The sequence below is a fragment of the Condylostylus longicornis genome, unplaced genomic scaffold, assembly GCF_029603195.1.
Source record: "Condylostylus longicornis isolate FDR11 unplaced genomic scaffold, ASM2960319v2 ptg000013l, whole genome shotgun sequence".
In the NCBI taxonomy this organism is placed as follows: domain Eukaryota; kingdom Metazoa; phylum Arthropoda; class Insecta; order Diptera; family Dolichopodidae; genus Condylostylus; species Condylostylus longicornis.
This window is the reverse complement of record NW_026577982.1, coordinates 15,065,825-15,091,283: the sequence shown is the minus strand read 5'-3', so window position 1 is coordinate 15,091,283 and position 25,459 is coordinate 15,065,825. Positions and strand designations below refer to the sequence as shown.

At 23.3% G+C, this 25,459-nt stretch overlaps 1 protein-coding gene across 4 annotated transcripts in view; it reads right to left on the bottom strand.

The window, feature by feature from the left end:
- LOC129605234 (thymosin beta) overlaps positions 1-25,459 on the bottom strand; it is a 42,681-nt gene that overhangs the window by 14,542 nt on the left and 2,680 nt on the right. The window contains exon 1 of one of the 4 annotated variants that reach the window (XM_055514858.1): positions 1,046-1,188. The exons of the other annotated variants lie outside the window; for them this stretch is intronic. The gene's annotated coding sequence lies outside the window, so the exon portion shown is untranslated. Of the gene's footprint in view, positions 1-1,045; positions 1,189-25,459 lie in introns of those variants that run through there. 4 annotated transcript variants of the gene reach the window in all.

Genomic DNA, 25,459 nt, shown 5'->3' with positions numbered 1-25,459 from the left:
TTATACACTCGTGTATCAACTACATTAGTTTTATATTCTATAGCATTATTAATATTTAAAGAAAAAGAGAGAAAACATTAAAACTTTTTTTAAAATAAAGTAATAAAATTTTTACAATCGACTCATTTTATAACATAATTTTCAAATGATAAAGAGTAAATTTAAAAATCTAATTAACTTTCGTTTTTTAGCGTTAAAAATAATAAAATTATGTTATGAAAACATAACCACAATTTATTTTCCAATTTTGTTTATAATAAAAAAAAAAATAATTTTCATTAAAATTGTGAATTTGTGAATTTTTCATGTCATTAATTTTCATTTTAACTTTTTAGCACACATGTTATGAGTTTTTAATTTTTGGAGTGAGTGTTTCTTTTGGTTTTTAAAATTCCATAAAGACAGAAAATTCAATTATTTCTAATATAAGGAGCAATAATTTTCCAAGATTCTAGTGATTCCTTGTTTCTACAAATTTATCTCTTAAAATGTATACTTTTTTTTGGCAGACACGCTGAACAGAATTTTCTGTAAAAAATTTTAACAATTTTATCCAGATTTCGTAATTAGATACTTTTATTGACGTTTAATATTTAACTACAAATACCTACATATTTGTGAGTATTATTCAGGCAAATTAATTAAATTTGCTCAAACAAAATTTTATAAAGTTATTAGGATCAAATAATCAAAAATTGAAATAAAAAAACACTCATAGCTCTATAGAAAAGCACTCAATTATTAATTTTTAAAAATTTAATCACAAAAAGTTTAATTATAAAATAAAATGTTCAATTCAGAATACACATACATATACCTATACAAAAAAAAACCGAATACAAAAAAACAAAAATTATAAAATATTTTTTTTAAAAAAAGGAATTGTCTATGTTTCCTATGTATTCTATTGAAAAAAAAAAACCTAACAAACAACATTTAATTTTTCATTGTATGCTTTTTGTATAGTAAAATTTTTACAATGTAGTAGTACAATACACAAAAATTCTATAAAAAAATAAAAAATATATTTTGGCACACGACAAACCAGTATTCCTCCTTTTTATTAGTGTTCACTGAAAAATTACACTAAACAAGAAAAAACACAAAGAAAAAATAAAATATATAGTAAAAAAAAATAAAATAACAAAGAACACTAGAGTAAAAATATATTTAGTCCCTTTCGACAAGGATTCTATATTAAAACTGACGGTCCCGTACAGAAAATTTTTAAGATAGAAAGGAAAAATGGTAGAAGAAGAAATAAAATGAAATATAAGAGATAAAATGAAATATAAGAGAGAAATAAAGTGACTCTAGACCCCGCATCGTAACAGTGATGTGCATATGTATATGTAACACAACTTTGTCTGTAATAAAATTATTACCAATGTTCCGTTTTTCATTTTCATATTAACTATATACATTGGTTTTATTCTTAATTTTGAACTTATAAATTCTCGTTTCATATAACCCTCATCATCATTTTTCAAATGTCTTATGTTTTAACAATATTTTTTTTGTGTTTTTATATTTTTTTAGCGTTACTTTTATTTTTCTACTTCTTTTTATTTTATGTTCCGGATCCAGATTAATAACTGTGAATATAGGTTTAGGTTAGGGTTAGTAGTTAATATTCTCTGTGACGTCACGTTATGTTTGCATGTTTTCTTTTCTAAAGGGCACAAAATACATGAATTGATAAGTTGTATATATTTATGTATGTTGCGGATATAAGCATACATACATGTATACATAAATACTTTTCATTTAACAAATATAATGATTTGATTTTTTTTCTTGTCTCGTAAATTGTATTCTTTTTGTATTTTATTATTTTTACTATGCTAAATACATATTTACTTTGATAATCATGTATCTTAAACACATATTAAGTAACTTTAGAATAAAAGACCAGCATGTATATTTATTTATGTATATAGCACCCATCACACATGTAAATAATATACTAGGGCTCTTCATTTACATTTACAATTTTATTTTTGCAAATGAGTATTTCAGACAAAAGTTTTTAACCATTCACTGCATAGTACGAAATTAGTTTTTGATCTGTAGAACATTTCTAATAAATTTGTTGAAAAAATTTTCTTATCATTGTTTTATTCTGCTTACAATATTTTTACATTTGTTAAAGAGAGAAAATTAAAATTTTATTGATCTTTGTGAGAGACTTTTTCTTGTAAAAGGATTCTTTTTTGTTGTCTATTTATGATTCCATGACTTTATAAAAATCTTAATTGTTCCTGTTTTTGACAACTTACTATTTCGAAATTATGAACACTTTTTAATAGATTTGACAGTAATTTGACATAAATCTTAATTAAAGAAAACGACAATAATAAATAAATAATATCTTTCCTCCTTCTAGACATGTGCAATTAGACGACATTTTATAATTTTGAGAGATTTTTCAAGAAAAATCTTAATAAAATAAATGAAATAAATAAAATAACTGAAAAAAATATTCTACATAATATTTAGTTTCTATGTTATCCAAATAAATTCGTTGCGATGGTATCTTGTCAGATCAAATTACAAAAACCTCTTATGCACCCACAGTTTTTTTTCTCTACAGTCTGCTACTAATTTTTATAAAAAAAATGAGTCAGCTTTTTTTTTGGTTTGGAAAATGAAAAATAACTATAATTTTTCTTTCTAACATTTTCTTATTTTTCTTTTTTCGTTATTGTATGCTTTGTAGTACATTAGTTTTTTATTTAGGGAAAAATTTTTCTCGTAAAATATTGATAATGTAATAATTTTTCCGGGTAAAAGTTATTTTCATATACATTTCATACACAACATTATAAACATATACAAATACCCACTTACGTCTGCAGAAATGGAAACTTTTTATAGCTATAAATAAGGACATACATACACCTAGTACAACGAATACACAAGTTAAATGTATATGTAGACCGGTATGTACATAACAAAAGGTTAACAATCTGGTAAAAAGATATGTATGTATGTAAAGAAAAACTTGTGTACATAAGAATATATATACGTGTATGTATGTATCTAGGAGCTAGATAACAACAACAGCATATGATTCATACCCGGTATTTTTCATTTTATGTGCAAAAATAAAAATAAAATTTTTATGTATTTAGTATGTAAAAGGATAATGCAAGGAAAAAAATTCAAAGAAAAGGATTTAATAAAATGATTATAGAGTTGGCAACGTTGGATGAGAATACTACACACAAAAAAGGAGAAAGAAAATAAAAATCGATGTCATAGGAAAATTTTAATAGAATAACTTTTGTTCTAGTATGTACACATATTCCAGCTAGCACATGTATATATTTATATGTATTACATTTGTTACGAAAATTTCTATAATATCTATGGATTATTGAATATGATTAAATTTTTTTCATCAAATTAAAAATATGAAAATTTAGAACTGTTTTTTTGCAGCTTATTGTGAATTTTCATTATTTTTGCAGACAAAAAATCGTTAATTTTAAATCTCTAGGTTTGTAACATACATTCACACTTTTTGCACACATAAACATGCTCACATTCACTTGTATGTAAAATGTATCCTACATACATATATGTATAAATACGTACATATCTATTGTCTAAATTCGAAGAGATCCTTGACTACATAATAAATGAGACACGTTTTCAAATTCCTTTATTCTTCCTACACAAAAGTATGTACTACCTACATATATTCATATTAAGTATAGTCAAGGATTTATAATTTATGTTTACGTGAGTCGGTTTATGTATTATATTATATACATAGGTAACTAAATGACAAATAGGTACATATATATAAAGGCTATGTACTGATGTTTGTATGTTTTTGATTAATAAAATTATTTATTAGGTACATATGTACTAAATAACTACATTATGTAATATTAATTACATATACATATATAAATATATGTATGTATTTTTTTTTATTGACCAAGGGCTTTCGATCTCTTATTTTGTTTATTTGTTTCATTATTATTTATTAATCTTTTATTTTTCTTCTTGCACAAAGAATATAAGGAAAATGACTATCATTTCTAATTTATGTATATAACTTTATAATTATGTACATACGCTCATATAATGACATACAGCAGAATCTCTGAAGATCTCGGCTCAAAAAACAAATTTGCTTGGCAATCGAATTGAATTTTGGTTTTAATACCTCTATGTTATGTAGTATTTTTGGTGTTTCTTATATTGAAATTCTACTGTTTATGATTTAAATTCATATTTACATAATTTCGTATATATGTATGACGTATGTATGTATAGCACTAAATATGACGTGTATGCAAATTTTTTTTTCATGGATCCTTGTCGTTTATTTTTTTTTTATAAACATTATGCCCAAATAAATTAAAAATGAAAACCATTTAAAAAAATTAAATTAATTGGATATTTTTTTCTCTGTCCCTCTCTTTCTCTTGCGTTTATTTGTAAAGGAAATGAAGTAAATAACAGGAAAAATACAAAAAAAAAGTATAAAGTCTACAAATATTTCAACATTTTTTTTGGTCCGTTGATTGAACATGTGGTTTCCTAATTCTTTTATATATGTAGATATGAAGTTTATATATATACTAAGTATATAAGTAATGTGTATATTAAGTATGTGAGGACGTAATAGGATTGTATGAATAAGGTATATTTGTAAAATTTTGATGATTAATTTTTGTTTTTGAAATTGAAATTTTGGAACAATGAACAAAAAAATCCCAATGAATCAATTAGAAACTGTACTAAATAAAATTTTCATTTTTATAGGGAAAATTTTAGTCACAAAAACCAAACTGGGTAGACAATAGTTAATATGAGAATAGAAAATAAAAAATTTAATATAAAATTGATTGACTCTGAACATAATAATAACAAAGGGTTTCAATAATAAGGGTATGAGAGAATAAAAAGTTGAAAAAATTTTTGTTCTCGTTCTTGAAAAAAAGCATTAATTTGTGTAAATTTTATTTTATAAATGCGTTAGCAAAATGTAATACAAATATCATAACAGAAATTTGAACGATTTCGAATTTCGTCATGAGATTGTGTTTACTATCAAATTCTACACCATTCGTATAAACATATGAAACACTCTTTCTTCCTTTTCTTCACACTCTATCTCTATTAAATGATAAAATAAAATAATTTTGAATGAATTTCAAAAAATCTTATACTAAACTATTAAACTTTTGCAAGCACAACAATGAATAATATGTAATTGTAGTAGTCCAGCATCTTTAAATTTTGTGTTTTAAAAAAAAAAACTCAACATTAAGCATGAAATTGAAAAAGTTTCAACTTTTTGAGAGAAAGAAAAAAGTGGTCCTAAAAATAAAGAGAATGTCAAAAATCCAAATTTTCATAAAAAATACATCAGCTCGTCATTAAACTGACAAACTAATGAATCCCAGGTTTAGGTGAAATTTTTAAAAAATTTACTTTGATCTATGACTTTTAAAAGATTAACACAATCTTTATATTTAAATAATTACAAAAAAATACAAGCCATTTATGAAAAAAATTTCGACTTTTGTCAAATATTTAACTAAAAAAATTCTTTATCTATTTTTTCAAAATTTTTCCACTTTTTGTTAACAATTGAATAGAAATTAAGTGTGTGTTATTTTTGTTTTTTAATTATACAAATTTATTTTATTTATTGAATACATTAAATATTGCGCAATAAATATATTCAATGAGTAATAGTTTTAAAAATACATACATACATATTATGTACATTCAATTTTTATTTCCCAACATGGTTGCGGTACTTATACACTTGTACATGCTATGTGAACATACTTTGTTGTTATAATAAAGAATAAAACGAAAGCCAGTTTTAAAAATAAACTTGTGAAGATCATGTTCAAGTTTAATTGAAAAGAATGTTTAATAAACACAAATAACTCAGCACATCATTTTATGTCTTGTGTTTATCGTTGCACTTGTATAATATACATATTTGTATATGTGTTTAATAAATTCAGTGATAAAAATATGCCCAAGAATATTATAAGTGGTTTGAGTCATAAAAATTTCTTAGTTTTCCTCTTTTTATTTTTATGTTCTTTATATTATTACTGAGCACATCCTTTTTTAAAAAAATTATTCGAAAAAGAAAAAAAGACAATGTTGAAAAAGTCAAATTAATGGCACAATGAAGAAACAAAATAAGAAAAATACTCAAAAATTTATTCATTCGCATAGCACTCATTCTCCCGGTTTTTTTTATGAATTTGTGCTTTAAAAAAAAACGAATTGATATTCAAGAGTCTTACATTAAAATATGTGAAAAAAAAATCATAAAAACATCTAAGAAAATTTTAAGGCGTTCTATGTATGTACATATGTTTAATCAAAATTTAACCATGAAAATGAAGTTCATTATTAAAACGAAATTTTCGGTAAGATTCATTAGCTTGTATCACTTTAAAATTTTAACAATTTAAGACTTTCTATTGGGGTTTTTTTTTCCTTTCAATTGGGGCAATTTCGTTTATAAACTGCAATTTTTTATTTTTAAATTTAATTTTGGAAATGATTGAAAAAAAAGAGAATAAATGAAAATTATATGTTTGTATTCTATTTAAGGGGATTTCGGAATAGTTTCTAAATAGAAAGCTTTTCTATATGTAAATCTTTTATAATAGCTTATAAAACTTAAATATCAAATTTTGACATTTAAAACCATTTCATATATAAAAATCTAAACCTTCTCTGATGTATAAAAAATGAAGTCATCTACTAGAAAAAATGTACGTAACTACTCGTTCTAAAAGACTTACTTCTTCTGACTACTTAGTAGGATGCACATCCCTAAGTTAAACCACTATAAATTTTGGAACCATTTTTTTGTTGTATAAAAACTATATTATAACTCCTTTTTTTAAATGTTCAGATTAAAATTCAGCCACGTATACTAAAAACATTCTAATTTTTCTAGATTACATTTTTGGTATCTCACTCTACTTATTTACCATAAAATTAGCAACCAAAAAAAAAAACTAATTAAGATATTTTTCATGCCACATAAGAATGAAAATAAAATTCTATAATATTAAACCACACAATGTGGAACGCTACATTTGTGTACATATATATATACAATTACACATACATATATATTTTTTGTTATGTATGTGATATAAATTAATTTTTACGTTAAACATTGTAATTAATTGTAAAATTTTTGAAAAAATTTTAACTAAACGGTTTCTGTTGCTAAAAATAAACCAAATAAGGAAATTTGTTAAAACAAAAAACAAAATATTGAAAGTTAAATGACCTGAACCTGAATTAGTGTTTGTGCTCACCTCAACGAAATTAAATTACTCATATCATATTCATTAAACAAAATATTTTTACTTCGATTCATTTATTTTAATTTTAAAAAATTTTCATTTTTTTATATGGTTATTTCCCAATGGTTATTTACATAATAATAGTAGTTTTACTGCATTTATGAAAATTTTTTTGGAAAGGATTTTGCCTTACAAGAAATTAAATTTACTTTAAATATAAGTGTCAATATTCTCTGTTTAGTGTTTTAACAGTCAGCGCAACGGGTTTATTAGAAATTCATTATATATAGCAAATTTTTAATTGCTTTTAATAACATTTTTAAACTTTGTTTTAATGAAGAAAAAATTTTGTTACTATTACAAGGCTGTTTCAATCATATTCTTTTACAAAATTTTACTATTATCAATTTCTTCTTGGTGGCAACACTCTTATAACACGCTCACATTTAAATGAACATCTCACAATATTAAACAAACTGGCTTATTTCATCGCATACAAAACTTCTATAACCATTACAATACGTTGAGTTTTATACATGTATATAAAACCATACGTGAGTATATATGTATGTATATAAATACATTTAACTTTAAACATCTATTTAAATTCACAATGTTTAACTTGTATTTGGTATTTTTTTTTATTTATTTCACCGTTTCTGTGTAACCTTTATTGCAAAATATTTTCAGAACTTTTATTATACCTCAAGTTTTTGCACCTGCACCTTTCTTTGGATAAATAATAAATATAATTTATACATGTATGTTTGAACATAGTCTGACCGTTTTAAGAATAAGTATGATACATTTAAAAAATTAAGGTATAAATATAGTGTAAAGTCTACAAACCAGGTATCAAATTTAAAAGTAAGATATAACAAAAAAAGAATAAAAATTTTTTAATAACAAAATAGAATTGAAAATAACCAAAGAGGTAAAATGAAAACCAAAACAAAAAAAGGGAGCGTGGTTGAAATATTAGCGACAAAGGTTTAAATCCCCAAAAAAATACATTCCTAAACTTTTATAATAAATTAAAGGTATTATGTGAATTATAATAAAAGTTGTTATAATTTCTATTATAAAAAGATTTTTTTTTTAAATATGAGTGAACTTTATAAGCTTAGTAATATTTTGGACTCACAGATGTTTCATTCTTATTCAAATTATCAGCAAAGTACACAGTTATTAGACACCTGTAACTAGTTTTTTTTAGAATTGATAAGGTGTTTTTTTATATTAACCTAGAAGAAGATTTGTATCAAGTAACGTGTATAAAATTAGTATTTAATCTACTCGACTCTGAATTACATCGAAATTGCTTCTAAAATGAGAACATACTCGTATTTGTATTTATGATTAATATTAGAAATTTTAACATTTAATCACGTTTTGCATAACTTACATTCAAATAAAGCGCAATAAAATTTTATCTTGCTTTGAAAAAATTGTGGTTTTCAATTTAATATATATATATATATGTAGTGAACACTTAACATTTAAAAAATCAACCAAATTAAGCTTTTTTAAGGTGAATATAACGATTAAGAGTTTAAGGCACTGCGGTATATTGCACGTATCTATTGTTCATGAATGTACAAATGCAAACATTACATAATATTAAATTATTAATTTATAAAAAAGAAACACAATTTAATTTAATATCAATTGCAACTAAAGAAATATAAGATTCAACTTGCGTATCAACTTTAGAATTCAAATTAGTCACTTTGCCCTTTTCCAAATTTGTAACATTCAATATCAGCGCACATACATACATATGCTTGTAATAATCCTTAAATTTGTTAAATATCTTACCTGTAAGAAAAAATAAAAGAAAAATAGTTAGTTTTATATTCAAATTTAAAATTTTGTAATAAAAATATATTAATATTTTAAATATGCAAAAATTTTATTCAACCTTAAGTAATATTCAAAATTCGAGAAATATACCTTACTTTTCTGAAAGCAAAGTGTATTTTAAAAATCTTTTTTTCTATTCTGTAGAAATGCCTTCAATTTATTAATTTATTATTTTTTTAAAGGGTACTAAATGGATTTAAAACTATTTTTAGAACAAGTTTAAATTTCATTTACTGCATAACTTGTTTCCATTTTTTGTATGTACATATATAGTTATAAGAAGAAAGAACTCAGCCAATTTAAACAATGAATTTTTTATTTCACTTGACAACAGTATAAAAAAAAATGTAAACCCTTTTTTCTGTCATACTTTTCGAATTTATTTATTCATTTTTTCTTACTATTTTATTTTATTAAATGAATAATTTTAATATGCAAAACCTTAATCATCTTTTAACAAAACTAAAATAAATATTGTATGTACATAAGTATGCATATGTGCACATACATATGTATGTCTGTCTCTATATGAACGCGTTTTTATAATTTAAATGCGTACTGGCATTTTTAAAATTCCTCCCTCTTTCATCTCTTTTTGCATTTGCAATTTGAATATAATACAAAATTTTGCAGTCAGTTCACAAAATTAAAAAGTGAAATAATTCACAAATTTTGTTACTCAGTAAAGACGCAAGTATTGAAGACTCAAGAAAAATGGGAATCATTTACTCACTAAAAATAGAAAAAGAAAATTTATTATAAAATATGAATTTTTGTCTTAATTTTTAACATAATAAATTTCGTTGGAGTTTCAAGTCTATTATTCCTTCAAAAAAGTCCTTCATTCCTCACAGAAAAATTATGATTCTATCAATAATATAAATTTTAAATTATATACTCTACAATGTTTAAATAAAAATATTCTTTAAGGTTCCGAAAAATTTTAGCAGTTATATTTCGTTACAAAAGGAATGATATGATTTTTGTCACAATTCAGAATTTATTAATCTTAAGCTTAGTTGTGCTGTTATAAGATAAGTGAAAACCATTAAGAATAACGTTGCAGTAATTAATGATAAAATTCTACACGTGTACAAAAATTATCATCGCGACATTGAATAACGAAAATTCAATTCAAGTTTAAAATAAATATAAAACACAAGTTCAATATTCATTTCAAATAATTTATAAATACATATACCACTTATAATATATTTATGTATATACAAAATGACAGTCAAATAAAAAAGTCAAAGGAAGTTAAAATGAGTCACATTATAAATTTTTCTCGCTATAATAAGATTTCTTTTGTTTTATTTTATTCCAATATAAGTACATATAAGGCGCGACATCAAGTCATGAATTATTATAAACCTCAATAATCAACCAAACTGTATATTCAAATAAAAAAAGGAGAACAAAAAAAAAACTACACAGGATTTATATTGAACCATATGTTTAATAACCTTTAAAAAATAATGTGATCTGATGAATAATAAAACTTCTCCTTTTTCTTACTAAGCATACAAACATTCATGTGTATGTACATTTGCTTTTGTTGTCTGGGGTCTCTCTTTTTCGAATTTGTATTCTTTTGACAGTAAAAACGCATTATTAACAGTTAAATACATTCAATCTGAACTTTCATTTTAATTTTTGTTCGTTCTTATAAACTTTGATTTTTGAATCTTCTTTGATTTAAAATTAAACGAGGATGTTGGGGACTTAGTTATCTTTGAATAAAACGTATAACAAGTTTTAAATTATGATTACACTTTTTGTGCTATCTACATTTAAATTATAAAATAATATTCATTTTTCACATTCATTAGTTTAGTTTGGAAAAAAAAATTTGAATACTATCATACGCATACGGGTGAAATACTATCACAATTACATAAGTTTAATTTATAATTTGAATTATAGATTTTATTTTCCTCAACATAATTCAAGTTCATAAGTAATTCAAATTCAGAAAAATATCGACACATGAACGGTAATTTAAAATTGTAGTTACAAATAATTAAACCTTACTGTACAACATATTATTTGTTATAGTTATGTATTAGGAGTGGTGATACTGTTATAATACATAACTTAAATAAATTAATATTTGAAATTTACTTATATAAAAAATATGGCAATACACTTATTCTCATACATCTCAGTAAAGATCTTGTAAAATAATTCCCATAAGCTAGTCTATTCTTATAGTATAATTAATATGTAGTTCTTAATAAATGTTGCCTTCTTTCTTAATAAATTATTAAAAACCTAGTATAAGAACAACAGTAATGCAATTTAATGCATTGATGTGCATCGAAATGAATAATTTGGTTTTTTATGAAATTTATTTTCAATTAAAGTTAAAATATACTTTTAAAAAGTTTTACTGTAAAAAAATTTGTAACAAGAAAAAATTAATTTAAATAATTTCTGTCAAAACGTTTCAGAAAACATTTTACTGCCAATAGATACCGTTAAAATTTACCATTAACAGTAACACCAGCTCAAATTTAAAAATATCAAATATTTAAGTGATGGGTAATTAGGGTAAAAGGGTTATAGTTTTGTTGTTGAAAATTTAGTTTTTAAAATTTTTTTAAAATTATTACCTGCAAAATACGTAGGTGAAAAGCAATAATGACTAACATTTTAATAAAAGGGGTAAATAAAGTGTTGATTTTAACCCTTTACGGATGTACTAAATATTTATGTACAATTATTTTGGTCACTACGATAAATTTTTCTAGTGCAATAAATTTATTCTTAATACTCGTAGGATTTCCTGTCTATAAGGAAACATTACGTTGTGATTCCACAAACCTCAATTTTTGTTTATGACATTTCATTGAGCGTATCTGCAATTATTTTTAAATATATAAAATATTTTCTTTTACCGGCAGAGTAAGAAACCTTATATTTCATTAAATAATTAAAAATTTAATTTCTTAGAAGTATCAAATATTTTTTTATCGAAAACCCCTATATACATAATTAATATATTTAACTCGTCAGATTGAAATCATTTAGAAAATATAAATTTTAGAATATTCATACATTATGCTTAATTAGCATAAAAATTAATTCCGTCATCGTTAATAAAATCTAAATATATGATTTTATGACCGCTTAAGATAATTAATAACTTTTTTGTATAATTTCAATAATTCTAGCATGAAATTAACTAGCGTGTAATAAGCCAATTTTAAAATTTTTTCACAGTCTATTAAAATAATTACACGTACATAAAATAATATTATACATACAACGTATACATGAATAAGAAATATAAACCATATTATTAATTATATGTTGTGAAACGAAAAAAAATTCAAAGATAGAATGCAATTGGAATTATTTAAAACTTATAGTTTCACTTAGATCAAAATATTTGACACTATAAATAATATAAAATTCTAAATATGCATTTGTAAACCAAAATTTATTAAGAATTTATGGTATTAATGATGCCATTCAAAAATCTCATTTCATTTTATATTTTGATTTTATTTTAAACTTATCTAGTGAGGCAAGTGACTTTTAGAACCATTAATTGTATACAAGGAAAGTATTCCAAAAAAAAAATTAAAACTAACAATAACAAAGTAAAAAATCTTTCTATTTTCGTCAATGCCTTTATCAATATTAATTTTTCCAGTTGATATGATAAATTATTACTTTCCTTAATTTTAAAATGTCTGTCAGTCACTGCGATATATAAATCATATGTTTTACATGTTTTTTTTCCTATCCCATTTCAGATAATTTTTTTTAATGTTCTTAAATTTTCATTCATATAAACGCGACACAGTGATATTCTCACATTTGATTCCTTCTTTCTTTTTATTCCACCACAAGAGTAAAAATAGACGCATACATATGTAACTATATTAAGAATGAAATTAAACTCAAGATTTGTTATAAGTAAGTATATAAGAATAAAATGACCTCATTTTAAAATTATGTGGCTTAATGTGCTTTAATTCTATAAGTAATACAAAACAACACAAAAATAAAAAATTCCTCTTCGTAATAAGAAAAAAAAAAACAGAAATGATCAAAAATTTAAGGGAACATGACTTAAAAATGTCAGTTTTAAAAATCACCATAAAAAACCAGAATGTTTAAAAAAAAAATATTTTCATGTCACCCATATAAAGAAAAAATTTTGTACAATACATACATACCTATATAACTCATGGTTAATGCAAAACATAAAGACGCATATGTGAATGTATGTATATACGTACACTTCAAATCCACTGCAATCAAATATTCTTATTTTATGCAAGTACAGTTGAAGAAGTTCACTTAATTTATGTAGGCACATATATGTGTATGAATGCGTGTGATAAACAAAAAATATTCTAAAAATAAATTCGACTTTTATCTCGCAATATAACCACTCAATACAAAATCATGTATGACAACACCGCCTAGCGAACTTCTTATTATTAAAATGCATATGTTGATGCACATATGATAAACATGCTTAAATATACGTACATACATACATATATACTTAAAAATAGTTTATAAAAGTGACTCGTGTTTTATAATTATAAATTTTGGTTCTTGTATTTTTTAAACAACAATCAGGAAGGAGAAAAATAATAAGGTTTGTAAAGCAACAGTGCTCACTTCAACAATAAAACAAAAATGATCTTATTAAAAATTTTGTGTTAAGATTATATTCTTGAAATCCTGTAATGTCGCCTTCTTGCTTATTTTTAAGAGAAAATCAAGAATCAAAAAACTATAAGGTAGAAAAACCAATTATTTAAAATCTTTTTTAATATTAATTAATAAATACTTCACTACTAGTGGAAATTGCTATATCCTGCTAAATTTACCTGTGTTCATTACACTAAATACAAACCATATTTTGATCTATAAGTTTCCATATTTTTAGCGCCCATATTTTTAGTTACATATTTTTAGCGCCCAATCTAGGGTCTAATGCTACACGGTTCAACATCTAACTTTCAAAAATTATTGAGCAACACATCCATACATGCCTCAACTTTATATTAAGTCAACAAAATTGATCACTTTCTGGAACTAGCACTTCCAATTAAAAATTTTCAAATTTAGAAAGTTTTTTTGACTCTTTCAATTTCTCGAAAAAAGTAAATACATGTTATTTGACATGAGAACAAAATAAACTCAAATTTTTATGAGCAGTAACTAACCTAATTCATACTTACATACATACATACATACATATGTAATATACATTTGGGCAAATTGAAAGCAATATTAAATAATAATTTTACCAATTTTGGTTAAAAATTGCCAATTCATTTTTCAATTTATTTAAAAAAAAAAAATTTGCAAAAAAAAAACTTAATTGCAAAATGTTGTTATTTGCAACAATTAGAAAATTAAATAAAAAAGAAACGATTCAAGTTCACATTGAGAAAATACAAATTTGTAAGCCACCTTTGAACACACATATTTGTTATAAGAGTAATTAGTTGCCATTTTAAATGCACGTGACTGTTTTAGAAAAACAAAATCTACATACAAATTTGCCAAAAAAAAAAATAATAATAAATTTAATTTCAGATGAAAAAAAAATTTAATTACGTTTTCATTTTATAATGTTCATTTACGGTAAAACAAGTGCAACTTGTTACGAAAAGAACATTTATAATAAATGGGAGAATGAAAAATACAACAAAGAAAATTGATAATAAAAAAAAAAAATTGAACTGGAAATAATAAAGAAAAACGTGCTTTGAATTCTATTTGAAATGAGAGGCCGCAGTTCATACTTACAATAAATTTAAAATCTAAAGTCTGCAAGTACTTAATTTATTCACTTAATTTGACATACATCTGCTTTTATGGTTAATTTATAGGAATACATTCACGCATTTTTTTTTCTTTTCGACATTTATATTTTTGGTTTCTCTTAGAAAATTTTTAAGTAAAAGAGAAACAAAACAACAAACAAACGGACGGCCTTCTTAACTTCTTAAAACAGTTGAAAATGAGTAATAGATGTGTTGTTTTCAAGCAATAGGTACAACTTTTAATTTTTAATAAAAAATTGCATTCAACTTTAGAAAATATTATTTAATTTAAAAAAATAATGATTTTTCGAGAATAATAAAGTCAAAATTGAGTATATTTTAGTTGCATTTGACACATTGAAGCATTTTATTGCATTGCATTGACGCAACGCTAGTTGAACGATTTACATAAATTCAGTCTGTCTCTTCAGACATCTCAATTATAAAAAACATAATATCAACATATTTATAGTTCTATACAATTCAAAAATTTGCACCAATATGGCTACACGGTGAGTGAAATCATTAATAAAATTAATGAAATAAATAGAAGAAGCAATTATTAAATAAACTATAATTTAAGAGAATTTTCACTGTCGCAATAAAATCCTTAAGTTTTGAAAAAAAACCATTAAAAATTATGCATTTACTTTCTAAAATTTAATTTGCTCTTGCAGAAAAATCAATAATGCCAATACTGTTATTACAGCTGAAGAAAAACAAAAAAAATACAATGAATTCACAAATATTTTACATACATAAGTCAAATTCAATTTTATTTTGTTTCATCGGCATACACTTAGTAATTCCAGTTCACTAAAAAATCACTTAATATATTTGCCCTTTGGCTGCATCCTTTCATCTATCTAATCAGCTTTTCTCTTTTTCTTCCAAATCGTATATAAAAATAGATTCATGACTTTTATAAATTTTTATATTCAAAAGTTCAAGAGAATTTCATAATATTTTTTTTTCTACAACTTCTACTCTACTCTATTATACTATTATTATTAATATTATTATTATTATTTTAATAAAAATACAATTGTATATTTTTTAAAATATTGAATACAATTGTGTTCAAATGTTGTAAGTGTACGAGAATATATACAGTAAATAAAAATAACAAAAAAACAAGCAATCTTGCATCAATATCACATTTTCTCTATAGCAATTTTGACTTGACGACCATCATGATGAACTTTTGAAGTAAAAAATGACTAAAAAACCAAAAATAAAATATAATATTTTATTATCATTACCCGATTATATTAAAATATCCAATCAGCTATGATTCCTTATAAGGAAAGCTAAATAAATAATGATAAAAAAAAAAGAAAGAAAGAAATTTAGAAAATGATAGCTAGTTTTTTTTGAATAATTTTTTTTTATTTATTTATTAAGACGCGTCTTCCGGTGCGATAATTGGACTTGGACTTAATAAACAAAAACTGAATAATATGGAAAAAAAATTAACTATCATCATCATCATTAGTGAGAAATTTTTTTTAATTACATTGCATATCTTAAGTAATGAGAAAAAATTTGAATAATAAAATTTAAATTAATATTAGAAAGTAAAACAAAAATAAAAACAAAGAATTGTCGTTGAATCATTGAATATGAAAAAGAAAAATTAAAAAAATTAAATAAATAAAATGTCAATTGAAGAATTTTGTATGAAAAACTAATTATTTTATAGGAAATGTTTTCCACAGACAAATAAAGAAGACACGTCTTACGGCTTCAAGCTAATTTCCATAGCATCAGAACAATGTTATCAAGAATACTGCGGATAAAATTTAAAAATTAAGAAAATACTTTTCGTTGCACGAAGAAATGGAAAGTTGTACGCAGTACATTGAAATTCTAAAAATATTAAAAAACAAAAATAGTACAAAAATATTTTTTGTAAATTATGAAATTTGTATGAAAGCGTCTTATCATAATTTTTGTTACATTGCATGGTTACAAATATATTTTAGAACGAACTCCTTAAATTTTCTTGCGATAAACAAATTTTTTCTACTTTTTTAAATTTAATCAAAATTTTCAAATTTCTTATCACTTATCCACTCCTTAGCCAAATGTGAATTTCAAAAAAAAATCTTTTTTCAATCTATCTTATCAAATTAACTTAAATATTATATACCATAAGGTGGGGCGGGGCAATGCACGAAGTTGAATTTTTTAATTTTTCTCGTTAATCTTTCATTACATATACATACAAGTATCTATATGCCTTACAAATAACTTTATCGTAAATTTTGCCATACTATTTGCCATATATTTTGAAATAATAAATTTTTTTTTTATAAATGAAGTAGAGTTAAGGATTTCCACTCGAATGTCGGAACAAAACCTGTTTTACAAAAATGAGAACTATATAATACTCGTATATTACTAATTTGGACACTTTAAATTAGGTGATAATATTGTTGGTGAAAATTGCATTTTTATATAATCAGTGTCATTAGAACGCTTTCACAGAAATCTTCCACAGAACGCCCTTTTTATACCCGTACGAACGTATGTTCGAAGGGTATACTAAATTTGCCTTACCGTTTGTAACGCTAAGAAATAACGGTCTTAGATATAGACTCAAGTGTATGTTTTTGATCAGCGTCAAATTCTGAGTTGATTTAGCTTTGTCTGTCCGTCCTAACGATAACTCAAAAACTAATTGAACTAAGTTCACCAAATTTTCACAAATGATTTATTGTACTAAGTGCCAGAACCCTATTTAAATTGGACATGATCGGGGTACCGGTTCGGGTAGCTGCCATACAACTTCAAAATTTATTTGGCTATATCTCAGAAACTATAAAAGCTATAGCATTGAAATTTCACACAAACGAATATATTAGTAGGGCCAATGTGTCTCATAAAAGTCGTTGAAATTACTTGGCTTCTTCTGGTACCTGCCATACAACTTCAACAGTAGTTTGGCACACACTATATTTTGAAAAACACATTGTACTGAAATTTTTCATAAATTAATATAGAGTAACTCCATATTCAGTTATGGCATCTTTATTCGCACATAGGATAACAAATTCGTGCGGGTATCACAGAGTTGACAAGGTCAACTCTATTTTTTTCTCGTTTTTTTATATTAATTGCATTTTTTTGGAAATATATGTTATTTTGAAACATGAGTTCACATCGCAAGAATACATGCTTATGTGTTTATTTTAACATTATTCCATAAATAAAATATTAAATACATAATATATATATATACATTTTTGATGTATTTTAAATTATGTGTAATTTGAGAAATATTTGCTGATTTAATTACAAAATAAGCTTCGTTCATCACTAAATATAATTTATAATATTAACAAAATTGATTAGTAATAAAATTTTAAATACTATAATTTAAAAATTAAAATATAATACCTATTAAAATTAATAATTAGACACTAAAAGTTTACATTTCATAAGTAAATAAATAAATACATACATATGTATATATACACATGTACAAAAATAAAACTGTATTATAAACAAAAATTATAAAACAGTTTTCGTAATTCTATCCCACTTTCTTTTATTTTCTTCATTCAACGTAATATTAAAATGATTAATTAAGCATTATTTAACAACAAAAAAAAAATATAAAATTCATGTAATTTTGCACAGAACATTAAACTTTCTTTCAGGTTTTTTGTATATCAATTTTTTTTAGTTTAACAAAAAACAAAATGAGATTTTTTTCAAAAGAAACAAAAAAAAATTCAAATTCTTATAGCTGTGGCCTACTTAGTTTGAAAAAAGGTTAATAACATGTAACACATTACATATTTCATCATTATGTAAGATGAAATGTTGAAGAAAAGAAAATGAGTTGTCATAACAACGTTAAGTCATACGAATAAAGCCGCAGTTATAAAATTAACATAAGATCATTAAATTTTTTTTCTGTTCTTCTATCTTGGAATATACAAGATCTTGCAGTCAGTGTTACAATGTTGATTTTTCAATTTTTTGATATTTTGACATAATTTTGTAAAAGAATACACCATTTGTTCATAATTTATGGCATCTTTTATATTCAGCAGCGTTGTATGTATGTATGTAGGTACAATACTGCAGGTATTTTCCTCTACACCAAATTTTTTACAACAAGTATGTAATTGAAATACATAAGTCTTTCTGTATTATAGCATGCTTAATAAAAAAATTAATTTTTAAGGTGGATTTAAGGAAATATGTGCAAATCAGAATTTCGTTAGTTTTATCCTGGCCACATCAAACTTTCTGGTAACTTGATATAATTTCGTTTTAAAATTGCAATTTTTTTTTTAATTTTAAATCTTATAAATCTATAAAAATATCATGAATCATACTATAAATCTGAACGATTATGTACATTTCAAAAGACTATAATGATATTCAGTTCTTCTAAAGCATAACATTTACATGTTATTCAACTTTGGCTGCGGTATTGTTGTGGTAACAAGTATAGTTTAGTCAATATTAATTTCACCAATTTAACTTACGTTAAAGCTTTTTTTTTTTAAAAAGAACATTTCAATTTCACGTTTTCTAAATAGGTGAATAAAATGATGCAAAATTTATTAGTATCACTTGTATAATTTTGTTGAATATTGTGTAATACTAATATTTTTTTATCTCTTTTTGGCAATTCTGTTTTTCCATTTTCTTTTAAGTGATAAAACAACATTCAAATTTTTATCACTCACTTCATGATCGTGAAACGAGCAAACATAAATATTTACATGCCGTAATATGTAAATATGTAGACGCATGTGCATGTGTATATAAATGACGGCAATTTGTAGAACAAATTTTTAACAGAAACGAAAAAAAAAATTAAATTTTTAATTTAGTTTGTTTCCGTCTTTTGTAAAATCTTAATTTATTTGCTTATTTAAAACTTTCTTTTCTATTTTCTACATGTTATTTTCTATACATATAAAAAAAGTTGAACGTGTAATACGATTTTCTCTCCCAATTTGATTAGAAGAACGAACACCTACCTGTAAATTTTTTTTTCATTTTAATTTTATGGCATTGTCTTCTCTTTCTTTTGTTAATTATACAACACATTACCTTTATGCATATTTAACATAGATTTACCATTACATAAAACAATAATATTAAAAAAAAAACAAAGCAAATTTACTCTAGATTCTAGTTTTTTGTTTTATTTAGGCTCAAAAAAAAAAAGAAAATCTTCATTTCTCTATGCTTCCTACAACATCCGAGACGACGTGTATGAAGGCAGTATAATAAACTATGAAAACAAAATAAAAGTTAATTTACATTCACATATGTAGAATTTTATAACGGTTTTTTTTGTGCGTTAGTCAGAAATAATTATTTCGTGTTGCCATACTTAGAAAATAATTTTATAATATAAAGGTTTTTAGCGAAATAATTTCGTTATAAGTACGTACTTGTGAAAAATAGAATAAAGAATAGTTAATTACTGAAGATATAATGCTCTTGTAAATTGTATGATAAGTGTACCAACATAAGCTTACGTCTAAGTGGCCCTTTAATAACTTTTACGTTTAGAGTTATCATAATAGCTTTCTTATTATAAATGTAAACTTTTCTGGCTTATTATTATGAAACGACAACTTTTGCTTTTAACTATCTTAGAATTCGAAATGGAAAATTTTTAAAAATATCAACTTTTAGTTTTGTCGAGAACTTTATACATAATTGGTAATTTAAAAATTAATTATTATTTCTTAAATACAAGTTCAACCCTTGTGATCAACATTTTAGTTATTGATATTTTTTTTTTCTTTAAAAGAATGCATTTTCTATAGCATCCCTACAGATATTTTATAATTTATATGACAATGCAATCGTATTCTAAAATTTATGTATTATTACTCAATATATTTGAATACACAATTACACACTCATTGAGGTATCATCATAACACATTTAGGTGTTTAATGAATCATCATAGCTTTTTAAATAATAGAAAAAATAAATTTCTCTTTAAGCAAAACTTAAAAGTTTTGTTATACCATTGTATAAAAATTTAAGATTTTATAAAAAAAAAAACTTTATTTTTAAATCTTTCTAGTTGCCTTATTTGTAAAAAAAAATTTATGAACAAACTTTAATTAATTAGGGAGTCATGGAACAGAAATTTGGTGCCTTACACACTCATACACATTATTTGTACACATTACATTTTAATATGTTGACTCTAGAATAGACCAAAATTATGTGATAAACAATAATGATGCGAATGACCTTATTAATTTTTATTTATATTTTTTCTTATTGTTTTTTTCCATCTGCCTTATGTATAATATTAGTCTTATTTGAATTTAATATTTCACAAAATTAGATAAGTGTTAAAATTGTATTATTTGGACGGTATAAGTACCTTAATTAGAATAATGCGAATAAAACAAAGAGTAGAAAAAACAACATAAATTTAATATCGTGTAAGAAGAGAACAAAATAAATTTTTATTAAGCTCTAAGAGATATTGTATAAAAAGCACTTTTATATTGGAAAACATTTTAATATGATAAGAAAGATTTACTTTTCAAGCAAATACAATGTGTTATAGCAATAAAATTGGTATGTACATACATAATATTTTTGTGTTAACATGGTCATGCACCAATGTAAGTTTTACATGTTAAGCATTATGTTAAAATTAATTTGAACATGACAATGATTTTCAATGCGAATAATTATTATTACAAGTATATGTGTGTTTCGGAAAATAAATGAAAAAAGTCAGTGTTACAATAATTCAGTAAAAGGAAAACGAAAAAAGTCGGAAATTATTTAAAAAAAATAATTACTAAAATATAACACTTATTTGATTTATAAAAAATCACGTATTGTTTGTGCTATGCAGAAATATTTACGGATTTCAAACACTTTTCGCACAATAACACGATATCAAACAAATTCGAATCAAACACGTTGGTCATGTTCATTTCATACTTAAATTTCTTTTGTAATAAAAAGTAAATTTTTTGCAAAAATTTCCTTTAAAAAAAACGTTATTCTAAAAACTAGTTACACTCAATTATATATAAGAGTAAAAAGTAATAACGATAATTTTAATGAATAAAATTAAAAACAAATTAATCACAGCATTCAATGACAATTTAAAGATAATTATGATTTTTTTATGAAGTTTTTATTGATCCCGGAAAAAAGCGCAAAATCTGGAAAAAATTATGCTTTTCAGTATATAATTATTCCTGATTCTAAAAAATTTAATATCTCTTCTTTAAATAAATAAAAAATGTTTCAACAATAAACTTTGTATAGTCGTTGTTATGTCATATCAATGTTATTCTGAATCGTGATATAAAAAGAAAAGTTGAATGCTTTTTATTTACGTTCTTTCTTTCTTTATTACATTATTATTTTAAAAATAAATGTGAAAAATATTTTAATCAATTCTCTGATTGTATAATATTAATAAATTTTATCGTATAACATATGCTTATTTATCGCTTTCTTTACAAAATTTATTTCAGACATGTCGAGAAGGAATAAAAAATTTTCGAAATTTTTAAATGATGTCATTTATTTTTTTTACGCAAATATTTAATTTAAGATTAAATGAATACATATATTAATAATATTAATCTTAAGTAAATATTTAAGGGAATATGGTTTAATATATATATATATATATACATATATACAAAGTAAGAACATTGATGTGTAATACGTTCGCTCTCAATGCCTGTTTCCATACTTTAGTTCCATGTAGAACTTCTCAAAATTGAACGTAACCCAGTATAAATAGACGAAACTAACCAACATTTGGAGGGTCTGCTTTTAACCTGGGAAGGAGTCCTTAATAATAACGTTAATAACGAAATACTTTCAATTCATAAAAATTATTGAGGCTTCATAAAAATTATTATCGAAAAAAAAATTACAAAAAATTTATTGTGTTGTGTATTTTAACATTTTTTAATGCAATACATGTAACGTACATTATTATTTATTCCTTTATATCGAACATAACCGACACTGTATACATGAAAATTCAGTATTCAAGTTAAAAATAAATTAAGATAGTGAATGAGACATCAATAAATTTACTTAGCCGCATTTGCTAAAGTTAATATCAGTTTTTACTTTCAAAATTCATTAATATAAAAAACAAAAATCAGAATTTTAAAGTAAAGAGGGAGAAATTATTTTTTTAAAAATAATTCTTTTTTTGATAAATAATAAGTGTAAGATAATGAAGCTAATATGTATTGTTTTATATTACATTACAAATACAATTTTTCTAGATGATTCTATTATTTAAGAAAATTAAAGAGCAGAAAAATAAATTTAAGAAAAATCCAAGATGACTGTGTACACTTGAAATAAGAATATCCAATATTGTTTGACGAAAATTTTGTCTTTGATCAAATTAATTCTAAAATTTTCAAACATTTTTTTGAAAAAAATTTATGATTTTTGAATTCATTACGATTTCCAATAACTTCACCTATCTAACTATCTTACAATGCAGTCTTACCAATATTATGGTAATTAAATATTTACCCTAACAAATCTATTAATCCTAAACTACTTTTAAAACTCTTAAATATTGCGGGAAACAAAGTTTGAAACTTCTCATTATTTATCAAATCACAATCCATATTTTAAATAATATAGATTCGCATGTGTGCATACATGTATGAATGTACATAATATGTAATATAAACTTCTTAGGCATTGTTTCTTGTCTGCAATTTAATTTGTTCCTTGTTATTTAAGAATTTAACGAAAAACTTCCGGAACTTCCTTTGCATTGCAATTATTAAAATATGTATACATATGTATATACTATATGTTTGTAATACAATGCTCATAGCACCTTATTTCCAATTATTATTCTTATAATGCATTATGCGCTGTTGCTGCTACTGTTTTTTTTTTTTCATTTTTTAAATTCTTTAACAATAAAATCATCTTTTTCTTACAAAAAATTCATTTTTTTTTTTGTTTCTTCATTTAATATAGAATAGAATTCGTGACCGCAATGGTCAATGAACATTTAGTCTGAATGTCTGGAGCATTAATGAATTTTCGTTTACAATATTATATCTATTTTTCTTTTTTGCACAGTATTGAGAATTTTTAAGCAGAAAATTTAATGGATTTTACAACTTCGATTCAAGTTTCATTTGAACAAACCACACATGATTTTATTTTCTTAAGTTTAAGCTTGATTTCGCGTTGTTACTTTTTTTTTTTGATTTTATAAATATGTATGTACTTACTATACATGTTTTTACTTTTTTATTCTTGATTAATTATTCTGAAAAAAAAAATCCATCTACGTATAAAAGAATTAAAAATATAATCTAAGCGAACCATAAATGGTGAAAAAAGAAAAATTGTTTTATTCTATTCACGACTAAAATTTTTCTATACTTGTATAAAAAATGAATTTTCTCAAGATAGAGTTGTTAAGTAAAAAAATATTATACTATATGTAGGTATTTGGTTTTTTGATGAGTTGTTTGTATTGATTTGTGGTGGCAAACCACTTTATTTTGTTTATTTTATAATAGTAACCATTTTTAGAAATTTCTACCTAATACAAAACAAAAAATAAAATAAAAATTTATCGCCGTCATACATACATACATACATTCGCGATGAATCTTTTTTAAAAATGTTCTTGAACTTATTTTTGTTATTTTTGCTATTTTTTTTTTAATAAAAGTGGCAAAATCATGTTTAATAGTTATAAAGTAAAATTAATTAATTGGAATTATTTTCTTTTTCAATCAAATAAAAGAAAGGCTAAGCAAATTCTCTAAAATTTTGCAAAATTATACTAAAAAATTCTAATTTTTTTTTAACAACATCCGGCGAATTTCATTCTGATTATTTCTTTTGAATTTCTCAAATAATTTAATGGATATTGTTCAAAAAATTATGATTTTTTCTTTTCTTTTTTTTTTGGAATAAAATAAAAATTTATAAAAGGAAAGGTTTCAATTCGTATAAATTAATAACGTTTTAAAATTTTCACAAGATTTCTTCAAAATAATTATTTATTTAATTTTATATAACAGAAAGCCAATCAATGTATACTAATGTTATCTATTGATAATGATTTTAATTATTTAATCCCATATAATTTTAAAAATTAATTCAAATAATTAAATACAAAACAGTTTCAAATCCATAAATTTTAAATGAATAACAAAATCTACTGTGAATGAAAGTTCAATGAATTTTCGCAGAAAATGTGAATATAGGTACATAAGCAAAAATAAAATAACCCCTTCAAAATTCTACTAAACACTTTATTGAATTATAATCAACCAAAATATGGTATATAAAATATATATTTATATGCAGTTAATAATTTTGTGGCTTATTTATTTACATACATAGGTACATTTATTATATAACATAATTTTGTTTATTCTTTTATGATTCATCGAAATTCACTGAATGCAAAATAAACCATTACACTACATAATCCAT